The sequence below is a fragment of the Aethalodelphis obliquidens genome, unplaced genomic scaffold, assembly GCF_003676395.1.
Source record: "Aethalodelphis obliquidens isolate GAN/ISIS:26980383/991018 unplaced genomic scaffold, ASM367639v1 scaffold2, whole genome shotgun sequence".
Taxonomy (NCBI): domain Eukaryota; kingdom Metazoa; phylum Chordata; class Mammalia; order Artiodactyla; family Delphinidae; genus Aethalodelphis; species Aethalodelphis obliquidens.
In genome coordinates this window covers 7,029,550-7,038,557 of record NW_020837946.1, presented here as the reverse complement: position 1 = coordinate 7,038,557, position 9,008 = coordinate 7,029,550, and the positions used below count along the sequence as shown (strand labels likewise).

Here is a 9,008-nt window from a genome sequence, read left to right as displayed (position 1 = left end):
GCTCCGGACGCGCAGGCTCAGCGGCCATGCCTCACGGGCCCAGCCGCTCCGCGGCATGTGGGAGCTTCCCAAACCGGGTCACGAACCCGTGTCCCCTGCACTGGCAGGCAGACTCTCAACCACTGCGCCACCAGGGAAGCCCCACAATTTTATTCTTAAATCCTGATTCTTCAGTGACTGATTAAGACTCAGGCCCACCAAAAGGCCATCATTTGGGGGTCTTTTCCTTGTGTGAAAGGTAGTTCATTAGGACCTGCTGCTTTTGTAGCTAAAGAAAGAGGTGTTCCAACAACAGATTGAGCTGCCAGTACAAGTTGCCCGACTTGTTCTGATAAATGAAAAGATGATCTGATGCAGAAGTCACTGATTTGGAACATAAAGTCTGAAGTTCTCAGTGTTGTGTTCATTGCCAGATATGAACAAAATAGAAAACAGAAACTCACATTAAGCTCTTTAAAATAAACGTGAAAAGTCAGTCTATAAAGACTCAGAGAGAGATGCATTGAAGCCCGTGTGCCCTGTGCTGTTCACTACTGCCTGTGATCGCGGTTATTCTTAGGTCATCCTAACGTACTTACATACCTTGATCTCATCCACTGGAAACGACAAAAATATAATTTATTAAATATCTTTAGTTTCTATGCCCACTCTTCTATACATGTAATGTTCTATCCTGCATTTTAAAAACAATATGTTATTCTTTCGTTCTTTGAAATGAAAAACATTTCATTTCATTCTTTGAAAACACGCTTTTTAACATTTGTGTCTTTGTATAGCTGTACACTGTCTTACTAAATAAATAATTCCCTATCATTGGGCATTTAGGGCTCTTCCTCCATTCTTCCCCTAATTTTTGCTTGAATGGACAGCCTACTAAGTATTTGTGTACACCTCTGATTATTTTTCAAGCTAAATTTCTAGAAACAGAAACACTAGTCGGTAAATAAACATATTCTTGTAAGGGGGTTTATACAAGCATTGCTATGCTCTTTCCATCAGCTGTGTTCAAGAGAAGTCATTTAAAAATCCCCCCAACGCTAGGTTTTAAATATATTTATATTTAAGAGTCTGCCATTTTGAAATGCCGGTGCCTCAATGTTGCTTTAATTTGTACCTCTTTCATTACCAGTGAGTTTGATTTCTTTCCTTTTTTCATTTAATCACCAGCCACTTTTTCTATGAGAACTGTTTTGCCCATTTTTCTTTAGGGTGCTTATCTTTTTCTTATCCATAGAGCTTTCTAACTGATGGAAACCTGGGTTTTGCTGATGTATACAAAAACAACTAATTTTTGCAGGTTTATTTTATAATCCACCACCTCCCTGCTCTGCCTTATGAGATCCAGTATTTTTTACTCCCCTCAGGATTTTTAAGTAGGCAGCTGTCACTGGCAGATAAGGGTGGTTTTGACCTTCCTTCTTTATGGGTTTGTCTCTTGTGCCTTTCCTCATTGTTCTGCCCTGGCCACGGCTTCCAGAGCAACCGCAGAGTCACCAAGCACTATCCTCTCACCTTTATTGTCACCAAAGATTCTTGATTAAGTAGGATGCTGGTCATAGATCTGAGATACTCTTTGTAAATTTCAGAGAGTATCCTTCTGAGTTTTGTTTAGAAATTGATGTTCTACTCCCCTTTTGAACCTCTTTGAAGATCAAGGTATTTTTCTCCTCTGGCCTATTAATATGATAAATTTTGGTTTCAAACATTATACCATCTTTGCAGTAATTTCTGTGCTCAATGTTATTCTTTTAGTGTATCTCCAGATTTGATTTACTTATGTTTTGTGTAAATTTTTGCCTTAATTCAGAGTGAGGCAGATCTACGTTTTATTTTGGGGGAGAGGCCAGGAGAGTACTTAACAAAATGAAGACATCTAACTCTTTTTACAATGCTTTAGTTTTTAAATGAATGTACAGTAAAATTGACTTTTGGGGGCTGTACAGTTCTATGAATTTTGACCCATGTACAGATTCTTGCAACCAGCACTATAACCAAGACACACAACAGTTCCATCACTCCAAAACACCCCTTGTGCTTTCCCACTCTAGTCACAGCCTACCCCTACCCCTCACCCCTGGCAACCACTGATCCGTTCTCTGTCTCCCTATAGCTTTGTCACGTTCAGAATGTCATATAAATGGAATCACGTACTGTGTAACCTTTCTGACCTCTTTCACTCAGCAAAATGCCTCTGAGATTCATCTGAGCTGTGTGCATCAATAGTTCATTTCTTTTTCTTACTAAGTAGTGCGCCATTGTACAAATGTTCCAGAGTTTGTTTATCTATCTATCTGTTAAAGGACATTTGGGTTGTTACCAGTTTGGGGCAATTATGAACAGACCTACTATAAACATTCATGTACAGGCTTCTGTGGGAACATAGGTTTTTGTTTCCTTGGGGCAGTGGTTCTCAACCACGAACTATTTTTGCTACCTGGGTGATATTCAGCGAGGTCTAGAGACATTTTTGGTTGTCACCACTGGGAGTAGGGGTGCTACAGGCATCTGGTAGCAGAGGCCAAGGATGCTGCTAAACCTATAATGCACAGGAGAGCATCCCCCAACAAAGGATGATCCAGCCCAAATGTCAGCAGTGGTGCTGTGGAGACACTGCTCTAGGTAAGTACCCAGGAATGGGCTTGCTGGGCTGCAGGTAAGTGTATGTTTCACTTTATGAGAAACTGCCAGCAGTTCTCCAGAGCAGCTGTACCGTTTCGTAATCCCACCCGCAACGCATGGGTGCTCCAGTTACTCCACATCCACACCAGCACTTGGTATTGTACTTTAAGTTATTTTTAGCCAGTGTGTATTATTATTATTAGTTCTAAGAATTTTTGTAGATTCCTTGAGATTGTCTATGTGCACAGTCATATCATCCATGAAGAGGGACAGTTTATTTCCAACTTCCCTGGAGACTTTCTCTTTGACTCAGGGATTCCACAGAAATGTGCTGCTTGATTTCTAAGTGCTTGGAGGTTTTCCTCTTATCTTTTTTTCTTTTTTTTGCGGTACACGGGCCTCTCACTGTTGTGGCCTCTCCCATTGCGGAGCACAGGCTCCGGACGCGCAGGCTCAGCGGCCATGGCTCACGGGCCCAGCCGCTCCGCGGCATGTGGGATCTTCCCGGACCGGGGCACGAACCCGTGTCCCCTGCATCGGCAGGCGGACCCTCAACCACTGCGCCACCAGGGAAGCCCTCACATACAGTTTTAAATTTTCTAGTGACCACATTAAAGAAAGGTAAAAAGAAATGGGGAAATTTTAATATATCTTATTTAATCCAATATATCCAGAATATTATGTCAACGTATAATATAAAAATTATTAGTAAGATAGCTCACTTTCTTTTTCCTTGGACTAAATCTGCAAAATTTGGTGTGTATTTTACACACACGGTGCACCTCAATTAGGACTAGCCATGTGTCAAGCGCTCGAGAGCCACGTGTGGCAGGGGGCTACCAAAGTGGGCAGTGCAGCTTTAGAGAGTACAAAGATCAGTGAAAAGATTTTAAGTCAACTGCATCATTGTTTTCAGGTTCCTTATATCCCTGTTATGTCCCATCCTACAGAAACAGTACAGCGTGTGCCACAGCTTCTGCTCACGTCTCTGACAGACTGTTCTGTTTGGCTTCCGTATCAAGATACTTCATCATAGTTATCTTTTCATTGCAAAGTGCACCTCTTGGGAACGGCCTTCCTAATCGCACAACACAACATCCAGAAGATCAGGTTTAAATAAGTAAAGAGACTGACAGATTTTCTATAAAAATGAGACAAGATTTTTAGGTGGAAAAAGATACAACTTTCTGTTGAAGACTGTCAGCCTGTTGCCAGCTCTTTATCTGTACTAACTCATTTGATCTTCACAACCCTGTGTATGAGCTCAATTTTACAGATTAGGAAGCAGAGGCACAGAGAAGTCAAGTGACTTGCCCAAAGTCACTCAGCTAAGAAGTAGCAGAACTGGGATTCAAACCCAGGGGGTTGGGCTCCTGCGCCTGTGGGCATAAATTCTGTGCTACATCACCTCCCTATGTTTTTACTGTGGGAGAAAACGTTTGAAACATATAAACAAATCATATCCGTAATATGTAAGAAGATGCTATCAAGCAAGAAGACAAACATAAATAACCTCATAGAAAAATGGGCAAAGGTTAAGAGCAGGCAATTCATAGAAAAAGAAATGGAAACAGCCAATAAGCATAGGAAAAGATGCTCAATTTATGTCATCAAGGACAGGCAGGTTAAAACAAGATATGATTTTTCATCCAACAGATTAGAGCAAAAATCAAGAAGTTTGCTAACGGGGTTAGGAGGGTGTGTGAAAATGGCCTCTCTCGCACTGCCGTAGTGTGAAATTTGAACTGCCTTTTTGAATGGCGATCTGGTGGTATCCACGACCATTGAAAACGCACTTCACTTTTCACCGACAATTCCACTTCCGGGCATCTATCCTACGGCTGTGGTCTCCCACGGGCGTGAAGATGCAGGCACACAGAAGCTCTCCTAACCCAGCTCCACATGACCCATGTGCCTGGGGTCACGTGCACTGCTTCCCCGCAAAGCCCTGCAAAGACCTGCTGAGAGCCGGGCACAGGCTGCCCGCCACCTACCACCTGCACACTTCTCTCCCCACCGGTGAGCCCCGTGTTTGTCCTTAAACTTATGCGAGCCAGTCGTACTTGCTCTGCAATTACGTCCATACTTGATAAAAACTAAAGAATTTTCAATGCAAAGAGAGTTGTTTTTATGAAAAGTAAGCTGAAAGCTCTAAGAGGTCAGTTAAAGGCAAGTTGCTAAAAACCAAAAGCAAAATCAAACTGCTCTTGAATAAACAAGTGTAAAGTATGGGGGAAAACATCATAAAGATCTACAAGGATTTTGCCCTTAAGAGTTTTCACAAGCGTCTAAAGTCCAAAATCACACCGGGCTTTATGACTGTAATTTACCAGGAGAGAGAAAGTGAACACAGCTGGTCCTCCAGAGAGAACCCAGGAGCCAAGAAAAGGCCTGCAAACGTGTGCGCTGTTTGCATTTTTTAAAATAATGAAAATGTATTAATGAGTAGCTTATTTAATTTTAAAACTTTAAAAAATAAAGTGATAAACTTTAGCAATACAAAATGACTCATTGTTCCCTTTGGTAACTTTTCTTGCCCTGAATTGTAATCTGTATGATAATATCATGGGTTTAGTTTTCTAATCAGTTGGATAATTTCTGCCTTTCAGTGGAGGACTTAAGCAATTTACATTTGTGGTTATAACAGATACATTTGCTATGAACTCTGCCACCTTATTTTATTTTTAATATTTATTTATTTAATTTATTTATTCAGCTGCACCGGCTCTTGGTTGTGGCATTTGGGATCTAGTTCCCTGACCAGGGATCAAACCCGGGCCCCCGGCATTGAGAGCTTGGAGTCTTAGCCACTGGACCACCACGGAAGTCCCTGCCACCTTATTTTATGCTATTTGTTTTTTGTGCTTTTTACTGTTTGCTTTCCTTTTATTACAAGATCCCTGCTTTCTCTGCTTTTGGCTTGCTGTTGGAGAAGGTTTATACCATGTTTTAAGTTCTACTGGGGTTTATCTCTAAGCTTTCCAAATTATTTATTTCTCTAATTATCAAGGTAAAAAAATAAACAAGTATTCCTCCAGAAACCAGACACTTCTCCTTATTTTGAGGACTATAAAAAAAGGCCCCATGGTGGAAATATTGCGTGAAAAAAGCCAAGTGTGAAATAGCATTGTATAATCCCTTTTATATGAAAGTCAAAGTTAGGGATAGTACGAGGGAAACAAAAGCAAAAGTAAACAAATGGGACTATATCAAACTAAAAAGCTTTTGCACAAAGAAGGAAGCTATCAACAACATGAAAAGGCCACCTACCGAAAGGGAGAAGATATGTGCAAATGATGTATCTGGTAAGGGGTTAATATCTAAAATATACAAAGAACTCATACAAGTCAATATCAAAAAATGAACTCGATTAAAAAATGGGCAGAGGATCTGAATAGACATTTGTCCAAAGAAGACATACAGCTGACCAACAACACATGAAAAGATGCTCAACATCACTAATCATCAGGGAAATGCAAACCAAAGCCACAATGAGATATCACCTCTCACCTGTCAGAATGGTTACTATCAAAAAGACAACAAATAATAAGTGCTGGTGAGGGCGTGGAGCAAAGGGAACCCTCATGCACTCTTGGTGGGATTGTAAGTTGGTGCAGCCAATATGGAAAACAGTATAGAGATTCCTCAAAAATTAATAATAGAAGTATCATATGATCCAGAAATTCCACTCCTGGGTATTTATCTGAAGAGAATGAAAACACTAAGTCAAAAGATATTTGCGTGCTCCCCTGGTGGCGCAGTGGTTGAGAGTCCGCCTGCCGATGCAGGGGACACGGGCTCGTGCCCTGGTCTGGGAAGATCCCACATGCCACGGAGCGGCTGGGCCCGTGAGCCATGGCTGCTGAGCCTGCGCGTCGGAGCCTGTGCTCCGCAACAGGAGAGGCCACAGCAGTGACAGGCCCGCGTACCACAAAAAAAAAAAAAAAGAAAAAGATATTTGCACCTCTATGTTCACTGCAGCATTATTTACAATAGCCAAGATATGGAAACAACTTACGTGCCCATCAATAGATGAATGGATAAAGAAGATATGGTGTATATATATACTATGGAATATTACTCATTCATAAAAAAGAATAAAATCTTGCCATTTGAGACAACATGGATGGACCTAGAGGGTATTATGCTAAGTGAAAAAAGTCAGACAGAGAAAGACAAATATTATATTTGCAGGTATAAAAGATTCACTTATATGTGGAATCTAAAAAACAAAACGAACAAACAACAGAAATAGATACAGAAAACAAATAGGTGGTTGCTAGAGGGGAGGAGGGGAGGGAAGGAAAGAAATAGGTGAGGGGTCTTAAGAGGTAGAAATTTCCAGTTGCAAAATAACTGAGTCACAGGTATGAAATGTACAGTGTGGGGGTACAGTCAATACCTATGCAATACCTTTGTATGGTGGCATACTGTAACTAGACTTAATCAAAACGTTTAGGTGACCATTTTGAAATGTACAGAAATACCAAATCACTACGTTGTATGACAGGAACTAACATAGTGTTGTAGGTCAATTATACTTTAAAAACGAAAAGCAAACTCAGAAGAGGAGATCAGGCTGTGGGGCGCAGTGGGGTGGGGAAGGGGGGGCGGGAATTAAATGAAGGCAGTTAGAAGGTACAAACTTCCAGTTATAAGATGTAATGTACAACATGATAAATATAATTTAAGATTGCTGGTATACGTATGTGACATATGGAAGAGAGTAAATCCTGAGTTCTCATCATAAGGAAATAAAAATTCTCCATTTCTTTAATGTTGTGTCTATACAAGATGGTGGACGTTCACTACACTTCTTGTGGTCATTTCATGATGCATGGAAGTCAAGTCATTACGCTGTACACCTGAAACTTATACAGTGTTGTGTGTCAGTTATATCTTAATAAAACTGGAAGGAAAAAGAGTTAGGGATGATAAAAAAAAAAGCAAAAAGTTAGGGGTGATGGCTCTGTCAGTGGCTGGTGGACAGCCACCTGTGGGGGGATTTCTCTGTGGCTTCCGGCACCTGCCACATGGCTGCTTTCAGTGGCATTCCTCAGTCCAACTCCACCTGCCTCTTGGAGATCCCCCCGACCACGCATCTTCACTTCTGGTGGGGTGCGTGGTTCTTTACCTCCCCTCACCAGTATCTTTGTGAGAAGCTGGGATAAGCCCCATCAGGATGACTAGACACTACTGATACCAGAAGTTTCATAAAAAAACGGTGGCATTCTTTACAAATCACCACTTGCAAGTCACATGTGACGTCAGAGGTTAAACCCATCCCTCCTGAGTCTGCGGGGCAGGACACAGTGAACCTCGGTGGCCCTTCAAAAGTCGAGTGCTATCAAGCCTTCTAGAAGAGCAAAGGTATCATACCAACCGAGTCAGCGTTAGGTAAGCCTCGTTGGGAGCTAGTCTCAGTCTTGGTCATTACCTGTGCACACCATCTGCAGTTTTGCCTTTCTATAGAATCTCGCGCAGGAGAACCAAGAGTTAAAGAAGGACAGGACATCTGGAGTCAGGACTGCATAGGAACAAGTTCAAGCGTGGCTTGAAGGAACACGTGAGTGGAGGGGAGTGGGGGTTGAGGGCGAGAGGGAGCGTGAGAGGATAGAGAGGATGGAATTGGACTGAACAAGTTAAAAAAAAAAACATCTCTTCACTTTTTCCCTCTGCATCCACCTTTTAACTTTCACGATGACACACACCTGCAGGGTCACCATTTCTCGCCCCCAGTCTCTCCCCTTGCTATTGACCAACTTGTCTCTCTGTACCACAGATTTCCCCTCTATACCCAAACAATCTTGGTTCAACTAAAATGAACACTTAGCTAGACTTCTTAGCTACTCATTTCTATTGCCATTCATGTTTCATTTCTCCTCGCTAGCAACAAACTATTAGGTGACTCCGTGATCTTGCCTCAGCCTAACTGACGGGCAGTCTACCTGGACCATCGGATGAAGTGGGAGAGACACAAGTCCCAGATTCCCACACCGTTTCAGGAGGGGGCCGAGGGCTTTCTTTCAGAGCCCCAGCCAAGCTTCAAGCGACTACAAAATGAAGATGTGGGATAAGACTGTGCGTGAAAAGTAAAGCACAGATGACTAGTTAGTTCACCGTCACAGTGAGTTCAGCATCACCTACTGCATCAGCGTTCACGCGTACCATGGCAATGCCCCCACGATAACAACTAAAGGTTTAGAGAACGCAATCTTACTATCTGACGCAACAGCAATGTGGAGAACACTAAGTACTGGCGTTGAGCTATCCTAGAAGGTAACTGGGTACTTTTTGTTGCCTGTGAATTTTCCTGCATGTTCTGGATGGATGTACCCTGCAAGTAATTCCTCTGGTGAACCAGCCAGGGAGTCTCACCCCGCAGAAGA

The 9,008-nt window shown here is 42.2% G+C and overlaps 1 protein-coding gene across 1 annotated transcript in view; it reads right to left on the bottom strand.

Annotated features, from left to right (window-relative positions):
- The window catches only part of NGEF (neuronal guanine nucleotide exchange factor), a 41,713-nt gene that overhangs the window by 24,363 nt on the left and 8,342 nt on the right, over window positions 1–9,008 (bottom strand). The window lies entirely within an intron of this gene.